The sequence below is a fragment of the Hyperolius riggenbachi genome, chromosome 3 (genome assembly GCF_040937935.1).
Source record: "Hyperolius riggenbachi isolate aHypRig1 chromosome 3, aHypRig1.pri, whole genome shotgun sequence".
NCBI classification, from domain to species: Eukaryota; Metazoa; Chordata; class Amphibia; order Anura; family Hyperoliidae; genus Hyperolius; species Hyperolius riggenbachi.
This window is the reverse complement of record NC_090648.1, coordinates 357380467-357397996: the sequence shown is the minus strand read 5'-3', so window position 1 is coordinate 357397996 and position 17530 is coordinate 357380467.

Below are 17530 nucleotides of genomic sequence, written 5' to 3'. Positions count from 1 at the left end.
TAATAATAATAATAATCCATCTTCCCATCAACTCTGACCAGCTTCCCTGCCCCTGCTGAAGAGATGCACCCCCAGAGCATGATGCTGCCACCGCCATAATTGACAGTGGGAATGGTGTGTTCAGAGTGATGTGCAGTGTTAGTTTTCCGCCACACATAGCGTTTTGCATTTTGGCCAAAAAGTTCCATTTTGGTTTTATCTGACCACAGCACCTTCTTCCACATGGTTGCTGTGTCCCCCACATGGCTTGTGGCAAACTGCAAACGGGACTTCTTATGCTTTCTGTTAACAATGCCTTTCTTCTTGTCACTCTTCCATAAAGGCCACCTTTGTACAGTGCATGACTAATAGTTGTCCCATGGTCTATGGACAGAGTCTCTGTAATGATTTGTGTCAGCAAAGAACAGAATTCTGATTATTAGGTGATCTGCAGTATCACCTATAATGCAGATATATACCTGATTATATGGTGATCTGCAGAATCACCTATAATACTGGTATATAAGAAGCTGATGTGACAATAAATGGCAATGAGTGATTGGCGCAACAGTAGTACTTATAGCTTTGGCAATACCTCACCAGAGGAGCTGGTGAGTACTAACAGTACAGTGCCCCTCACCAGAGTCAAGGGCCCTCTGGTGAGAGTAGAGTGGTCAGACAGATCGGGTTCGGCAACAGACAGACAGATGCAGTACAAAATCGGAAGGCAGAGACAGGAAGGTATAAGCAAGCAGAGTCGGCAGCAAGATCAGATGGGCAGAGGTACAGAGTCACTGAGCAGAAGAGTAGTCAGAACGAGCCAGAGTCATGCACAAATAATAACACAGTAATGTAAATCTTCAAGGCTATCAAACAATTCCTATCTTGTGTGAAATCCCCAGTTTCCTCCCGGATCAAAGCACACCAGAACTATCTAAGGGTCTGAGTGCTAACACAGAGTATTCGCAACAGCAGACAAGTTGCGAGTGAATCAGCTAGGCTTATGAAGCAGAGGAGACCCTTCTGGCACGCCCCCTCCTATCAACCAATGAGGAGTGGCGAGTGTCTCCTCTGACATTAGCCGACCGGCCGGTCAGCTGACGCGCCTCCTCCCCGCATAAAGGTCCTGTCTGTGCGCGCGCACACACGACAAGGCAACCCTATGTGCAACTGACAGACCCGTCCTCGGTGTGCTAGACCAGTGTTTCTCAACATTTTATTGGTGTGTACCCCCTTAAAAACCTGTGTACTCATCAAGTACCCCCCTAGCATAATAACCATTATGAGAAGTACCCCTTAACAAATATATATTGAATCGTAGTGCATGATAATGGTTCTAAACAACTTCCAAGTATTTACTATTGCTTTTAATTAGGTAAACTACTAATTTGGCATTGTTTAAATAAGATTTATAATTTTCTAAAACTGTAAATTGGTTATTCTTGGTTAAGTGTATCAAGCCCAAGTACCCCCTGGAACCATCAGAAGTACTCCCTGGGGTACGCGTACCGCATGTTGAGAACCTAGGTGCTAGACGCCTGAGGCACGGATATACTGCTAGACAGGGAGCTGGAGGCAGCTGCGGAGGTAGCTGTTCACCGCGGCTGTCTCTCTAGCGTTTGTTACAGTACCCCCCCCCCCCCCTTGATGCGTGGACTCCGGACACGTCCTGCATGGCTTCTCAGGATGTAACTCATGAAACTTTTTCTTAAGTTCCTCAGCATGCATGCGATGACCCGGCACCCAAGATCTTTTCTCAGGCCCATACCCCTTCCAATGAACAAGGTACTGTACTGAGTTACGCACCCGTCAAGAATCCAAAATCCGCTCAATCTCATACTCAGGTTCCCCCATCAATCATCTCAGGGGGGGGGGGGGAGAGGAATCCACATGCACAGCAGGCTTCAACAAAGACACATGGAATGACTTAACCCCTCTCATACTGGGTGGTAATGAAATGACATAAGTGACATTATTAATCTTTTTAGACACAGGGTATGGGCCTATAAATCTGGGACCCAATTTTGCTGATGGCTGTTTCAGTGCCAGATGTCAGGTAGAAACCCATACCATATCTCCGGGTACAAAGTCCCGCTCTACAGATCGCTTTTTATCAGCCTGCTTCTTCTGGGTCTGGAAGGCCTTTTCCAGGTTCCTTTTCACCATGGTCCAAATCTCCTTAAAAGATCCCTGCCACTCCTCCAAAGCAGGTAAAGGAGAAGACACCACTGGCAATGGAGAGAATTTGGGAAATCTCCCCGTCACCACCTGAAAGGGAGAAAAGCCTGAAGAGGAACTTTTCAGGTTGTTATGCGCAAATTCTGCGAATGGCAAGAACTTTGCCCATTCTAACTGCACGTCAGCCACATAGCATCTAAGGAACTGCTCTAAGGACTGATTAACCCTCTCGGTGTGCCCATTGGTCTGTGGGTGGTAGCCAGAGGAAAATGACAGGTTCATTCCGAGATGACAAAAAGCTCTCCAGAATTTGGACACAAACTGAACTCCCCTAACTGACACCACATTTTCTGGTATGCCATGTAAGCGGAAAATGTGTTTAATGAAGAGATCCGCCAGTTCCTGGGCAGAGGGGAGTCCTTCCAGTGGAATAAAGTGAGCCATTTTGCTGAACCTGTCGACTACAACCCATATGACTGTTTTCCTATCAGACCTGGGGAGTTCGCCCACAAAATCCATGGACAAATGGGTCCATGGCTCCTCAGGCACTGGCAAAGACTGAAGGGCGCCCACAGGAGCCTGCCTGGATGGCTTATTCCTGGCACAAACTGTACAGTTTCTGAAAAACTCCCTACAATCTAAGACCAGAGAGGGCCACCACACACACCTAGACAGTAAATCCTGCGTTCTGGCCACACCAGGGTGCCCTGCATTTTTATGTGCATGAAACAATTGTAAAATTTGCAGCCGCAAATGAAGTGGCACAAATAGAACTCCGTCAGGTTTCCCCTCGGGAATATCCTGTTGATAAGGCCCCAAAGTAAGCTACCAATCTTCCCAGGTCTCGGTGGCTGCCACAACAACTTTTTCGGGCAGTATGTTCTCGGGAGTTGGTGGTGGCTGTACTGTCTTGGGCTCAAAACATCTAGACAGGGCATCTGCCTTGACATTTTTACTCCCTGGCTTATACGTAATATTAAATCTGAATCTTGAAAAAAATGATGACCAGCGGGCCTGTCGAGGACTAAGCCTCTTGGCCCCTTCAATATATTCCAAGTTTTTGTGGTCAGTATAGACTGTAATCACATGTTCTGCCCCTTCGAGCCAATGACGCCATTCCTCAAACGCGAGTTTAACCTGCCTGGCGTTCTGATTCCGTTTTTTGCATTTTTTTTTTAAATTTATCATGGAGCTAGCCTAGCGCTAGCTACATGATTCCCCCCCTCCCTGCGGTGTCCCTCCCACCCCTCCGATCCCCGCCGGCACAATCACCCGTCCGGAAATCCCGTTCTGAACGGGATTTCCAGGAGGGCTTCCCCGTCGCCGAACGTCGCAACGTCATCGACGTCATGGACGTCATGACATCACAAGGAGTCCCGATCCACCCCTCAGCGCTGCCTGGCACTGATTGGCCAGGCAGCGCACGGGGTCTGAGGGGGAGGCTGTATCGCGGCGGGTAGCGGCGGATCAGCTGCAAGCGGCGGCGATCAGGCACAACACGCAGCAAGCAAAAAAATTATTCAAATCGGCCCAGCGGGGCCTGAGCTATGACCTCCGGTGTCTCTGGACGAGCCTAGCTCATCCAGAACACCAGGGAGGTTAATGGCTAACAGCTCTCGGTTACCGATATCCTAATTTCTTTCTGCGGGAGAGCATTTACGTGAGAAGAAAGCACATGGATGCAATCTGCCCTGGAAACCCGAGTGTTGAGACAGCACACTCCCGACCCCAATCTCTGATGTGTCCACCTTAACTATAAAGGGACAAGTGAGATCAACATGTCGCAAAATAGGGGCGGAGCAAAACAAGTTCTTCAGAGATGAAAAAGCAGAATGTGCTTCAGGTGACCAATTATAAGTGTCAGCTCCTTTTTTGGTGAGGTTAGTGAGAGGTGACACTACAGAAGAAAATCCCTTGATACATTTTCTGTAATAATTGGCAAAGCCAAGAAATCTTTGGAGTGCCTTCAGCCCCATGGGCTGTGGCCACTCCAAAATGGCAGCTACTTTTTTGGGGTCCATGGAGAGCCCTGAGGTTGAAATGATATACCCCAAGAAAGGAACTTCCAACACCTCAAAAAAGACATTTCTCAATTTTTGCATATAAAGAATTCTGTCTCCGTTTTTTCAGCACAAACTTCACATGCTCCCTGTGTTTCGCTAGACTGGGTGAGAAAATCAGTATGTCGTCCAGATATACCAAGACATATCGTCCCAGGACCTCTCGGAAAATCTCATTGACCAACTCCTGGAAGACAGCAGGAGCGTTACACAACCTGAAGGGCATAACAAGGTACTCGTAGTGCCCGTCAGGTGTGTTAAATGCCGTCTTCCATTCGTCACCCTCCCTTATGCGTACCAGGTTGTATGCCCCTCTTAGATCGAGTTTAGAAAAGACACATGCATCAGTAAAGTGTAAAGAAAAGGCAGAACCCAGCTGCAAGCCAAAGTACTCGATGAGTCATGTATTTAGAAAAATATAAAAAACATTTATTTATACAAATATATACCCTCCTAAACAAAACTATCTATACAGTGATAGGCAATAAAGTTGTTAGTAAGCGGTCTGTAAGCATGCCCAGCACATAGTTGATAGCAGCCTAAATGATGCAGAGTCCTCTCAGCAGTTCAGCATATTTATGAAAGCCTGGATCAGCATATGATCCGTTGATATATGGACTACAACGGAAAGCATGGCTCTTGTATAACAGCAGAGTCCAGGTAGCGGTAGCTCCAAAGATGCATGCAAATGCTCTGGCCTGAAAACATACAAATCGAACTGGCTCTAATGTGGACCAAAAATATGCCACTGCTGATAATGATCAGCCATCAGACTGTAGGAACTAAAGATGTCCACTCGCAACATCCAAGTCCCAGTATAACAGTGTCCATAGATAGAGAGTCAAAAGCAAGCAGGTTAGTATCCAGTAAAGCAAATTGGAACAGCGTTATAGCTACCAATCCTGTGATGGCATAAGCTTTCGTATGGACCATGCATCTGTTTGAGGAAGTCCATCAGATATAAAAGAAAGGCTTCATGGTGTCAGTAGCGAGAGGGCATCAAGCTGCATCACGTGTGGCTGTAGCAGGCTGCAAAGTCAACCGGTTTCGCCGGTAATCCGGCTCTTCAGGACTCCAGGCCGTGTGAGTACTGCCTCGTATGTTGGCAAGCGTTCTCCACGCCATAAAGGCGTTGAACCCGAAAGTACGCAGGCCACGCGTCATAAGAGGCGTGGCTTCTGCATTCCAGGCAGCCCGGGCTGGCTGGAAATTCCCAAGGCCGCGCACGCCCAATGCGCACACCCGGGTATCCGGCCGAGCGTGCGCAGACAGTAAGGGGGAGCAAACCGCTGGACGGGCACATCGCCGTCCAGCGGAGCCCCGCTGTCCGCGCACAGGTGACAGTAAACACCCCCAAATAGAGGCAACAGTGCCCTTATCCACAAACAAACTAGGAGGGAAATGTGAAATGGATAGAAAAAGAAAGAAAAAGAAGGGAAGGGAAAAGGAGAAAGTAAAAAAGAATAAAACACAGAAAAAGGATTAAAAATGTATGTGTACACTGGGCAAAAGGTGACCCCACTCAGAGTGAAACAGCACCACCGGGCTTATAGGGAGAACCCTGCTTCAATATAATCATTAATTACATATTTGCATAATCAAGACCAATATCAATAGAAATAATAATACAGTAAACTAACCAAGAATTACATAAAGTTAGAAGTTTGAAAAAAACCCAAATAGCTATAAATATGTAATTGCATTTTGTGGTGTCTCTTCCAACATGCACTAAATGCATGTAAGGAAGATAGGGAATCCCCAATAATTGGGAATTGGGGTGTGTATATCCCGGGCCCAAGGCGGGAACAGTCAGCCCCCCCACACAAAAGGAAAGCCCCAAGGGGGCAGCAGCAAGGACACAGCTGGGGCCAAGCGACAGCCACATACCCCGGGGGGACAGGTCGACAAGTACCCCAAAATTTTAGGGGTCACAGGTGTCAACTACACGAAAAATAAAAGTTACTATATACAAGGACCTATTAAGTAGTTCATAAGAAAGGGGAGTACTTCAGTTCATCATTAAGGCCAGGAGGAACTGTGGCCTTTAATTCATATATCCAGCGACATTCGCGCTGTAAAACCAGTTTTTCAAAGTCTCCACCTCTCAGTGGTTGGTGTACACAATCAACTGCACTGAAAGTAATGCAGTTTGATGGATTGAATTTACATGCAATTACATGTCTGGCTACAGGAGAACATAGGTTGTGTCCCACAATATCCTGCGTATGTGCGTAAATCCGACGACGAAAGTTACGTGTTGTCATACCGATATAGAAGGTATCACACGTGCATTTAAGCACATATATGACGCCCTCCGTTGAACAATTTATAAAGTGCTTGACATGTACAGTTCTCTTAACATGTGGGAAGGTATTGGATCGCCCCACTGTTATAAATGGACATTGGCTACATGATCCACACCGAAATACTCCCCTTTCCCTGCATGGATCGATGCGGGCATTACCGGTGTAATGACTTCTAACAAGTCTGTTAGCAATGGTGGGGGCCTTTCAGAAGATGACCCTAGGTCCATCTGTTACACATTGTCTAATCCTGACATCATCTGTCCCCCCCCGAGGAGTGGAACCACCAGGTTTCTCGGGATGTAAGGCATGAAATTCTCTCCTTAATTCGTCTGCATGCATGCGCGTCCCCGGTACCCATTGCCTCTCCTCAATGCCGTACCTTTTCCAGTGTACGAGATATTGTACCGAGTTTTGTACAGAGTGTGAATCTAGAATCTTTTCCACCTCATATTCGGGTTGGGCATCTACCAAGACAGGGGGAGGAGGAGTGGGACCCACCTGGACTGCTGGTTTAAGAAGGGAAACATGGAAGGACCTTACCCCCCGCATGCTAGTGGGAAGATCGATGGTATAAGTAACATCGTTGATTTTCTTAGCAACCGGGAATGGACCCACAAACCTGGGACCGAGCTTATTAGAAGGTTGTCTAAGGGTCAAGTGACGTGTGGACACCCAGACCAAGTCTCCTGGTCGGAACTTCCACTCCAACGACCGTCTCTAATCAGCTTGACCCTTCTGACTCAAAAAGGCCTTCTCCAGGTTACTTCTTACCGTCCCCCAAAGGTCCTTAAATGACCTTTGCCAGGCCTCCAGTGCTGGAAACGGAGTGGAGGCTATAGGTAATGGGGAAAATTTGAGTGATCTCCCCGTCACTACCTGAAAAGGAGAGAACCCGGAGGACGAGTTTTTTAAATTGTTTTGGGCAAATTCTGTGAAGGGCAGGAATCTGACCCAATCGTCCTGCGCCTCTGCCACATAACACCTTAAAAACTGCTCTAAAGACTGATTTATCCTCTCAGTCTGGCCATTGGTCTGTGGGTGATAGCCAGATGAGAAAGACAGCTTTATGCCCATGAGCTGGCAAAAAGCTTTCCAAAATCGTGAGACAAATTGGACTCCCCTGTCTGAAACTATGTCTTCGGGAATGCCGTGTAATCGGAAGACATGAGTGATAAACAACTCGGCCAATTCCTGAGCCGAGGGGAGTCCTTTCAAAGGCACAAAATGGGCCATTTTGCTAAATCGGTCGACTATCACCCAAATGACCGCCATACCTTCAGATCTGGGAGGCTCACCCACAAAATCCATGGACAGGTGGGTCCACGGCTCACTCGGGGTGGGCAAAGGCTGCAAAGTACCGACAGGTGCCAGCCGGGATGGTTTACTCTTGGCACATATCACACACTCCTTCACGTATACCTTGCAATCCGCTGCCAAGGAAGGCCACCACGCGCATCTGGCTACCAGATCCTGTGTTCTAGATGCCCCAGGATGCCCTGCATTCTTATGCGCATGGAACATCTCAAGAACCTGGAGGCGAAATGGCAGAGGCACGAACAGGACCCCTGCGGGCTTCCCTTCCGGGATGTCCTGCTGAAAGGGAGCCAACGTCTCCCTCCAATCCTCCCAAGTTCCAGTGACTGCCAGAATCAACCTCTTAGGAATAATGGTCTCTGGAACGGAGGGCTGTGCTGTCTCTGACTCAAAACATTGGGATAAAGCATCCGCCTTAACATTCTTGCTCCCCGGGGTGTACGTAATAATAAAACTGAACCGGGAGAAAAATAACGACCATCGAGCCTGACGAGGGCTCAACCTCTTAGCCCCCTCGATGTATTCTAAGTTTTTGTGATCGGTGTAAACCGTGATGGTATGCTCAGCTCCCTCTAACCAATGTCGCCATTCCTCAAAAGCCAATTTAATGGCCAAGAGTTCCCTGTTGCCAATATCGTAATTCCTCTCTGCAGGGGAGAACCTGCGAGAGAAATAAGCACACGGGTGCATTCTACCCTGCAAGCCTGACCGCTGAGACAGCACAGCCCCCTCCCCAACCTCCGAGGCATCCACCTCCACAATGAACGGGAAAGACGTATCCACATGTCTGAGGATGGGTGCTGAACAGAATAGGCCCTTCAGGGTGGTAAAAGCATGTAAAGCCTCAGGAGACCAGTGAGTGGCATCTGCCCCCTTTTTAGTGAGACTGGTAAGGGGAGAAATGACCGCGGAGTACCCCTTTATGAACCTTCTATAATAATTGGCGAAGCCAAGAAAGCGCTGAAGGGATTTCAACCCAACCGGCTGTGGCCATTCCAGAACAGCGGAGACCTTGGCAGGATCCATAGACAGGCCCGTGGTGGAAATTATGTACCCCAAGAAAGCGACAGATGTTACTTCAAAGATGCACTTTTCAAGCTTTGCGTATAAAGAGTTCTGCCTTAACTGATTCAAAACAAACCTCACATGGTTTCTATGTTCAGAGAGATTGTTGGAGAAGATAAGGATATCATCTAGATAAACTAGAACGAATCTCCCCAACACCTCCCTGAATACCTCGTTAATGAGTTCCTGGAAAACGGCCGGAGCATTACATAGCCCGAAGGGCATCACCAGGTACTCATAATGCCCGTCTGGTGTATTAACCTCCTTAGCGGTAACACCGTGTGTGACACGGGGTAAGCCGCCGGAGGGTGCCGCTCAGGCCCTGCTGGGCCGATTTAAATAATTTTTTTTTTTTGCTGGACGCAGCTAGCACTTTGCTAGCTGCGCCAGCACCCCGATCGCCGCCGCCGCGTGCCCGATTGCCGCTATCCGGTGCGGCGCGCGTGCCCCCCCCAGACCCCGTGCGCTGCCTGGCCAATCAGTGCCAGGCAGCGCCGAGGGGTGGATCGTGTCTCCCAATGACGTCCCGACGTCGCTGACGTCATCCCGCCCCGTCGCCATGGCGACGGGGGAAGCCCTCCAGGAAATCCCATTCTTTGAACGGGATTTCCTGATTGGAGATCGCCGAAGGCGATCGAAGCGGGCGGGGGGATGCCGCTGAGCAGCAGCTATCATGTAGCGAGCCCTGGGCTCGCTACATGATTTAAAAAAAATAAAAATAAAAAAAAAACTGCTGCGCTGCCCCCTGGTGGTATTTTTCATACCGCCAGGGGGGTTAAAGGCCGTTTTCCACTCATCGCCCTTTCTTATGCGTATCAGATTGTACGCGCCCCGCAAATCTAGCTTAGAAAAGATCTTAGCGTCTGTAATCTGAGTGAACAAATCGTCTATCAGTGGCAGCGGATAGCGATTTTTTACTGTAATCTTGTTAAGACCGCGATAGTCGATGCAGGGTCGCAGGCCTCCGTCCTTCTATTTAACAAAAAAGAAACCTGCTCCAGCAGGCGACCGGGACGGGCGAATGAAACCCTTGGCCAAATTTTCACGGATGTACTCCTGCATGGCCAATTTTTCGGGCCCTGACAGATTGTACAAATGGCCCCGGGGGGGTACACAACCTGAACGGAGATCAATGGGACAATTGAAAGAGCGATGTGGGGGCAATTTGTCTGCTGCCTTGGGACAGAACACGTCGGAAAATTCAGAGTACTGGTCTGGTACCCCTCCCACCTGAATTCTGGTTTGCCCTAAGGTCAACTTCCCCAAACACCGCTGAAAACAACGAGGTGACCAAGTGGTTAACTGACCCGTGGCCCAGTCTATTTGAGGTGAATGGAGTTGTAACCACGGCATGCCTAGGATAATAGTGGAGGTAGACATGTGCAATGCAAAAAACGATAATTGTTCCCCATGCAATACCCCTATGGTGACCTTCACCTCCGGGGTCTGTGACAGAGCACGATTCCGTTGCAGAGGGGAATCGTCTACTGCCGTGACCTGAATGGGGGGTCTCACAGGAGTGAGAGGAATACCCAACTCCTGAGCAAACTCAAAGTTCATAAAATTGGCCGCTGAGCCCGAATCAATAAAAGCCTCAGTGGCCACAGATTTATTCTCCCATGTAATAGTACAGGGGAGAAGCAATTTCTTTTCTTTAAGGGGTGAAAATGGTGTGCCTAGGGTGTCACCCCCCACTACTCCTAGGCAAACTCGTTTCCCGACTTATTCAGGCAGTTTCGCACCCTATGCCCTGCTTCTGCACAGTATAGGCATAGCTGTTCCGTCATTCTCCGCCTTCGCTCCACCTGGGTCAATTTTGATCGACCAATCTGCAATGGTTCAGGTGGAGGCAAGGCCGGAGGGGATGAGACAGACGGAGATGGCGTTACTAACGGTGCGGCGGAGGGTGCCGCATAGGATGTCACCCTGACACGGTGACTGCCCCGAATCTGCCTCTGATGGCGTAATCGACGGTCAACTCGAATGGCCGATGTGATGGCCTCATCAACTGTCCTGGGTTCGGGCAAAGTTAACATTAGATCGGAGACCTCCTCTGACAACCCAGACAAGAAGTAATCCATCAGGGCAAAATTGTCAAACCTGGCGGTGACTGACCATCTGCGAAACTCTGCCGCATAATCCTCGACTGAGCCTCTGCCTTGTCGCAGAAGTTTGAGCTTGCGCTCAGAGGTTGCCGCAAGGTCAGGGTCGTCGTATATCACGGCCATGGCCTTAAAAAATTCCTCTACCGAGGTCAGAGCTGTATCAGTGGGAGGCAGATTGTATGCCCAGGTCTGGGAGTCACCAGTTAACAATGTTTTAATAAAGACGACCCGTTGGGTCTCAGTCCCCGAGGATCGGGGTCTCAACTCGAAGTATGACAACACTCTACTCTTAAAATTCCGGAAGTCAGACTTGTGGCCGGAAAATTTATCTGGTACGGGCATCCGTATGTCATCGCTAAGAGGGGATCGCACTGAATCAACTGACGTCTGAAGGGTTTGCACAGAGCCTGTAAGGGCATCAATTAAAGCTTTGTGCTGGCCCAGTGCTTGCTGGATAGTATCCACCGAAGTGGCGAGCACAGTTAGAGGGTCAGCGCGTGCGTCCATTTGTTAATTGGTCTGGCGTTCTGTAACGATCGGTGAGCACAGAGAGTATCTGATTACCGGTGATCTGCAGTATCACTGGGAATACAGATATATACCAGATTATAAGTGATCTGCAGTATCACCGATAATCCGATATACTAGCTAACCTCTGTTCACCTGAGTAGAGTGTAGTGTTTGGTGTAACAGTAACACTTTGAGGACTAGGCCTCAGTGCAGCAAGGAGTACTGCACAGATTCCTTCCGCAGACCTGAGCTCTCCAAGACGGGAGGAGTCAGACTGACAGTAGGAAGGATGTCTGAAAGTAACCCTCAGGAGGAAGGGTCGTTAACAGAGCGAGGAACCGCCTCTAACGGTAAGGTCGGTTCTCGAGGTCGGACAAGCCAGGTCGTACACACACGGACAGATACAGTACAAGATCAGGAGACAAAGGCGGAGTCTAAGTACAGGCAGGGTTCGGCAACGGGGTATCAGAAATATCGAGGTACAGAATCAGGAGGCTGAGGCGGAGTCTAGAAACGAGCCGGGGATCGGCAACAGAGTATCAGAAATATCGAGGTACAAGATCAGAGTTCAGAAGGGTAGTCAAGGCAGGCAAAAGTCATAACAGATAATCACAATCAAACTAGTACTTTAGCTATCAACAGAATCTAGCTAAGTGTAGGATTACAGCTCCAGCTGGTCCCGGCACACTTGCGGATCTGACTACGGATCTGGGTGCTCCCACGTATGTGATCGCAACGCCAGACAAAGAGCAAGTGAACAGCCAGCAGTATATATACACAAGGACCTTTCCAGGACCTCCCTAATTGCTGGACCAATGAGAGTTGTGGAAAATGTCAGCTGACCCGCCTGGTCAGCTGACTCACTTCTGGCTGTAATTTAAACTCAGCCTCTGTGCGCGCGCGCGTGTCACTCTGAGCCTTGGTGGACTATCAGTCCCAGCCACACCAGTACTGTCTAGCAATGTATTTTGTGAACCGCTTGCGGGGGCCGCCTCTAATGCGGATTCCGCCGTTCTCAATGCGGATTCCGCCATTCCCAATGCGGATTCCGCCGCTCTGCCTAAATGGCATGCGGCGGTTTTTCCGCGTTGTGACGCCCTGCTGGACGCAGAAACAGCCGCCTCACTATGAGAGACAGCGGCTCTTCCGCGTTTCCTCACAGCCCTGTAATCTTTTATGGTGAAATCAGACCAATCTTGTATAGCTCCTCCTAGAGGGGCTTCTTCTCTTCATTTATGTTGTAATTTGAGAATAATTTTGCGTGCAAAAAGAAGTAGTCAGAACGAGCCAGAGTCATGCACAAATAATAACACAGTAATGTAAATCTTTAAGGCTATCAAACAATTCCTATCTTGCGTGAAGTCCCCGGTTTCCTCCTGGATCAAAGCACACCAGAACTATCTAAGGGTCTGAGCGCTAACACAAAGTATTCGCAACAGCAGACAAGTTGCGAGTGAATCAGCTAGGCTTATGAAGCAGAAGAGACCCTTCTGGCACGCCCCCTCCTATCAACCAATGAGGAGCGGCGAGCGTCACCTCTGACGTCAGCCGACCGGCCGGTCAGCTGACGTGCCTCCTCCCCGCATAAAGGTCCTGTCTATGCGCGCGCGACAAGGCAACCCTATGTGCAACTGACAGACCCGTCCTCGGCGTGCTAGACACCTGAGGCACGGATATACTGCTAGACAGGGAGCTGGAGGCAGCTGCGGTGGTAGAGCTGTTCACCGCCGGCTGCCTCTCTAGCGTTTGTTACAGTCTCCCACCTGAGCTGTAGATCTCTGCAGCTCGTCCAGAGTCACCATGGGCCTCTTGACTGCATTTATGATCAGCGCTCTCCTTGTTCGGCCTGTGAGTTTAGGTGGATGGCCTTGTCTTGGTAGGTTTACAGTTGTGCCATACTCCTTCCATTTCTGAATGATCGCTTGAACAGTGCTCCGTGGGATGATCAAGGCTTTGGAAATCTTTTTGTAGCCTAAGCCTGCTTTACATTTCTCAATAACTTGATCCCTGACCTGTCTTGTGTGTTCTTTGGATTTCACGGTGTTGTTGCGCCCAATATTCTCTTAAACAACCTCTGAGGCCCTCACAGGGCAGCTGTATTTGTACTGACATTAGATTACACACAGGTGCACTCTATTTAGTCATTACCACTTATCAGGCAATGGCCTCAATTCACTAAGCTTATCTCCTGTCTTTAATAACTCTTCTAGAGTTGTTACCATGGTGATAAGGCATGTAGTATTCAGGAAACATTTTACCTCAGGCAAGCCTAAAGTTAACTCTTCTGTCTTTAAGTTAACTCTCCAATCCTTAAAATAACTCCATAGTTAAAGACAGGCTGTTAATTAACTGCATATGAAAAGAACTACAGAGGAGGTAAATTAACTACAGAGGAGGTAAATTAACTACAGAGGAGGTAACTTAAGGAATGAAGAGGTAAGATAACTCCATCACTGTGTGGAGGTAAGTTTTCTCTTGCCTTATTATCTCCAGCATGATCTTAGTGAATTGAGGCCAAGGTCTATAGGCAACTGACTGCACTCAGATCAAAGGGGGCCGAATAATCATGCACACACCACTTTTCAGTTATTTATTTGTAAAAAATGTTTGGAATCATGTATGATTTTCGTTCCACTTCTCATGTGTGCACCACTTTGTGTTGGTCTTTCATGTGGAATTCCAATAAAATTGATTCATGTTTGTGGCAGTAATGTGACAAAATGTGGAAAACTTCAAGGGGGCGAACTAAACCAAAAACCCAAGAGTCAACTAAATGGGAAAAAAGGAAATTAAAAACACCTTACCTTTCGCTAGTTATCCAATGAACTCTCTGAACATGTGCAATGCACTCATTTATATGCTTAAAGAGAACCCGAGGTGTGTTTAAAGAATGTTATCTGAATACAGAGGCTGGATCTGCCTATACAGCCCAGCCTCTGTTGCTATCCCAAACCCCCCTGAGGTCCCCCTGCACTCTGCAATCCCTCATAAATCACAGCCGTGCTGTGAGGCTGTGTTTACAGCTGTAGTGTCAGTCTCAGCTGCTCCCCCACCTCCTGCATAGCTCCGGTCCCTGCCCCCGTCCCTTCCCTCCAATCAGCAGGCAGGGAAGGGATGCAGGCGGGGACTGGAGTTCTGCAGGAGGCGGGGAGAGCAGCAGACTGACACTATAGAGATAAACACAGCCAGCTCTGACAAGCTGTTTGTCAGCAGCGTGGCTGTAATTTATGAGGGATTGCAGAGTGCAGGGGGACCTTAGGGGGGTTTGGGATAGCAACAGAGGCTGAGCTGTATAGGCAGATCCAGCCTCTGTATGCAGATAATATTCTTCAAACCCACCTCGGGTTCTCTTTAACTGTGCTAGAGGTGGGCGTGGTTATGCAGGCTCACCCCCACCTCTATCACAGTTAAGCATATAAATGAGTGCATTGCACATGTTCAGAGAGTTCATTTGGTAGCTAAGGAAAGGTAAGGTGTTTTTAATTTCCTTTTTTTCCCATTTAGTTGACTCTTGGGTTTTTGGTTTAGTTCCCACTAGACTGCTTATAAAAACTGGCATTTTGCTTGGTAGAGTAGGACTCACCAGATTGGGGACACTTTGGCGCAGTTGGTGAGCTTAAAGGGACACTTAAGCCAGAAAAAAAAAGAGTTTTACTCACCTGGGGCTTCTACCAGCCCCCTGCAGCAGTCCTGTGCCCTCGCAGCCACTCACTAATCCTCTGGTCCCCTGCTGGCAGCTAGTTTCATTTTTGCCGACAGGCCCGTCAGGACTGGCCACGCGTAGCTTTTTATGCATTCCCGACTGTAATTATCGCTATTGCGGGCCACAACGCGTCCAAAAATATGCGTTGCCACAATACGAAAGCATAGATATGCGGCAATGCGAATTTTTGTACGCGTAGCGGCCCGCAATAGCACTAATTGCAGTCGGGAATGCGGAAAAAGCTACGCATGGCCAGTCCTGACGGGCCTGTCGGCAAAAACGAAACTAGCTGGCAGCGGGGGACCAGAGGATTAGTGAGTTGCTGCGAGGGCACAGGACTGCTGCAGGGGGCTGGTAGAAGCCCCAGGTGAGTAAAACTCATTTTTTTTCTGACTTAAGGTTCACTTTAAGCGCGTTAAAGCGTAACCAAGAGCCCCTGTCACTGCTTTCCTGTTGTGTGCTGCAGCCCCTCTGTAATTATATATTTCCTATGGAGTCTGGGGACCTCCAGTGCTGTGTGCATGCTTTGCATAGAATTGCATAAAATTCGGTTTGTGCTGCTTACCCCTTGGTATTTATTTATAATTTTCCCCTGTGAGCCTGCATAACCACGCCCACCTCTAGCACAGTTAAGCATATAAATGAGTGCATTGCACATGTTCAGAGAGTTCATTTGGTAGCTAGCGAAAGGTAAGGTGTTTTTAATTTCCTTTTTGGCGCAGTTGGTGAGCTTAAGCGCGTTAAAGCGTATAGGGGGGGGGGGGCAGAGGTGGTTTAGGGAGGGGGGCCCGGATTTGCTACTTTGCTTAGGGCTCCATTTGGCCTTAATCTGGCTTTGGATCCTGCTACTTCCCACATATTCCAGCGCTTCGAGCCCACTCTCTCCCCTACATGACTGTGTATCCATTTGCTGCATTGCTGCAAAAGGTAGGACAGAACTGTTCATTAGTCCTTGTGTGCGCAATAAGATGACATCATGTTGTGCATGTATATGAACTAGATAGAAGTACAAGGACATAAGGGAGGATTAAACAGAATGATGAGTGGGAAGCAGCCAAGAGAGGACTAGGGATGCTCGCCGAATTCCGCGGAATTGAGATTTCTGCGATTCCAATTGGAAATTCGCAATTCCGTTACAATGAGATGAAACGGAGAAGCCATAGCGCTAAACGGTAATTGCGGAATTTCTATGCGGAATTATGTCGGAATGCAGAATTTTTAAGCCAATCAGAAGGATGACCCTAGACAGAAGCTTAAAAGTTAACCTCCCTGACGGTATGTTATATGCGGCTGTGCGGCCGCGGGAGGGTTTTTTTCACTTTTTTTTTTTAGCATGTAGCTAGCCTAGCGCTAGCTACATGCTTCCCCCCTCCCTGCGGCGTCCCCCAGTATGCGCCGATCACCGCCGGCGTGTATGCCCATCCGGAAATCCCGTTCTGAACGGGATTTCCAAGAGGGCTTCCCCCGTCGCCATGGCGACGCGCGCGATGATGTAATCGACGTCGGGATGTCAGAGGGAGTCCCGATCCACCCCTCAGCGCTGCCTGGCACTGATTGGCCAGGCAGCGCACGGGTCTCGGGGGGGGGGCACCCTCTGATGCGGCGGGTAGCGGTGAATCGGCGCGGGGCGGCGGCGATCGTAAGTAACATGCAGCTAGCAAAGTGCTAGCTGCGTGTATAAAAAACAATTATGCAGATCGGCCCAGCGGGGCCTGAGAAATCCTCCTGAGCGGCTTACCCTGTGTCCAGCACGGGGTTACCGCTAAGGAGGTTAAAACACCAGGATTTCTGCATGAAAATCGGAATTTCAGCACCAATTAGAGTCTTAAAAAAAACAACCAATCCTACATTAGCAACCAGCTCCCTAGCTACCTATCATCAGCTATCCCACCCATTTTGTATATAAGAGAGGTGTGACAGTCACGAATAGGCCTAGTCACGAAGCTTGTGGGTTTCAGTCTGGTGTTTTGGAGAGAGGAGAGACAGACCCATATTAGTTGTTACGCCAACTCCTGCTGCTCCCAAAAAAAATGTAATAACTGCTGTGAAACCACCTCTAGGTCCCATGGCCTATGCCAACTCCTGCTGCTCCCAAAAAAATTGTAATGACTGCTGTGAAACCACCTCTAGGTCCCATGGCCTACAACCAGTGGCGTAGCTAAGGAGCTCTGGGCCCCAGTGCAAGTTTTTTACATTGGGGCCCCCAAGCACTCTATACATAACAATTGATGTGGCACACTAAAACCACACCAAGGACAAACACATTGTCAGAGGTGGATGGGGAACAGTGTGTCAATGATTACTACCATT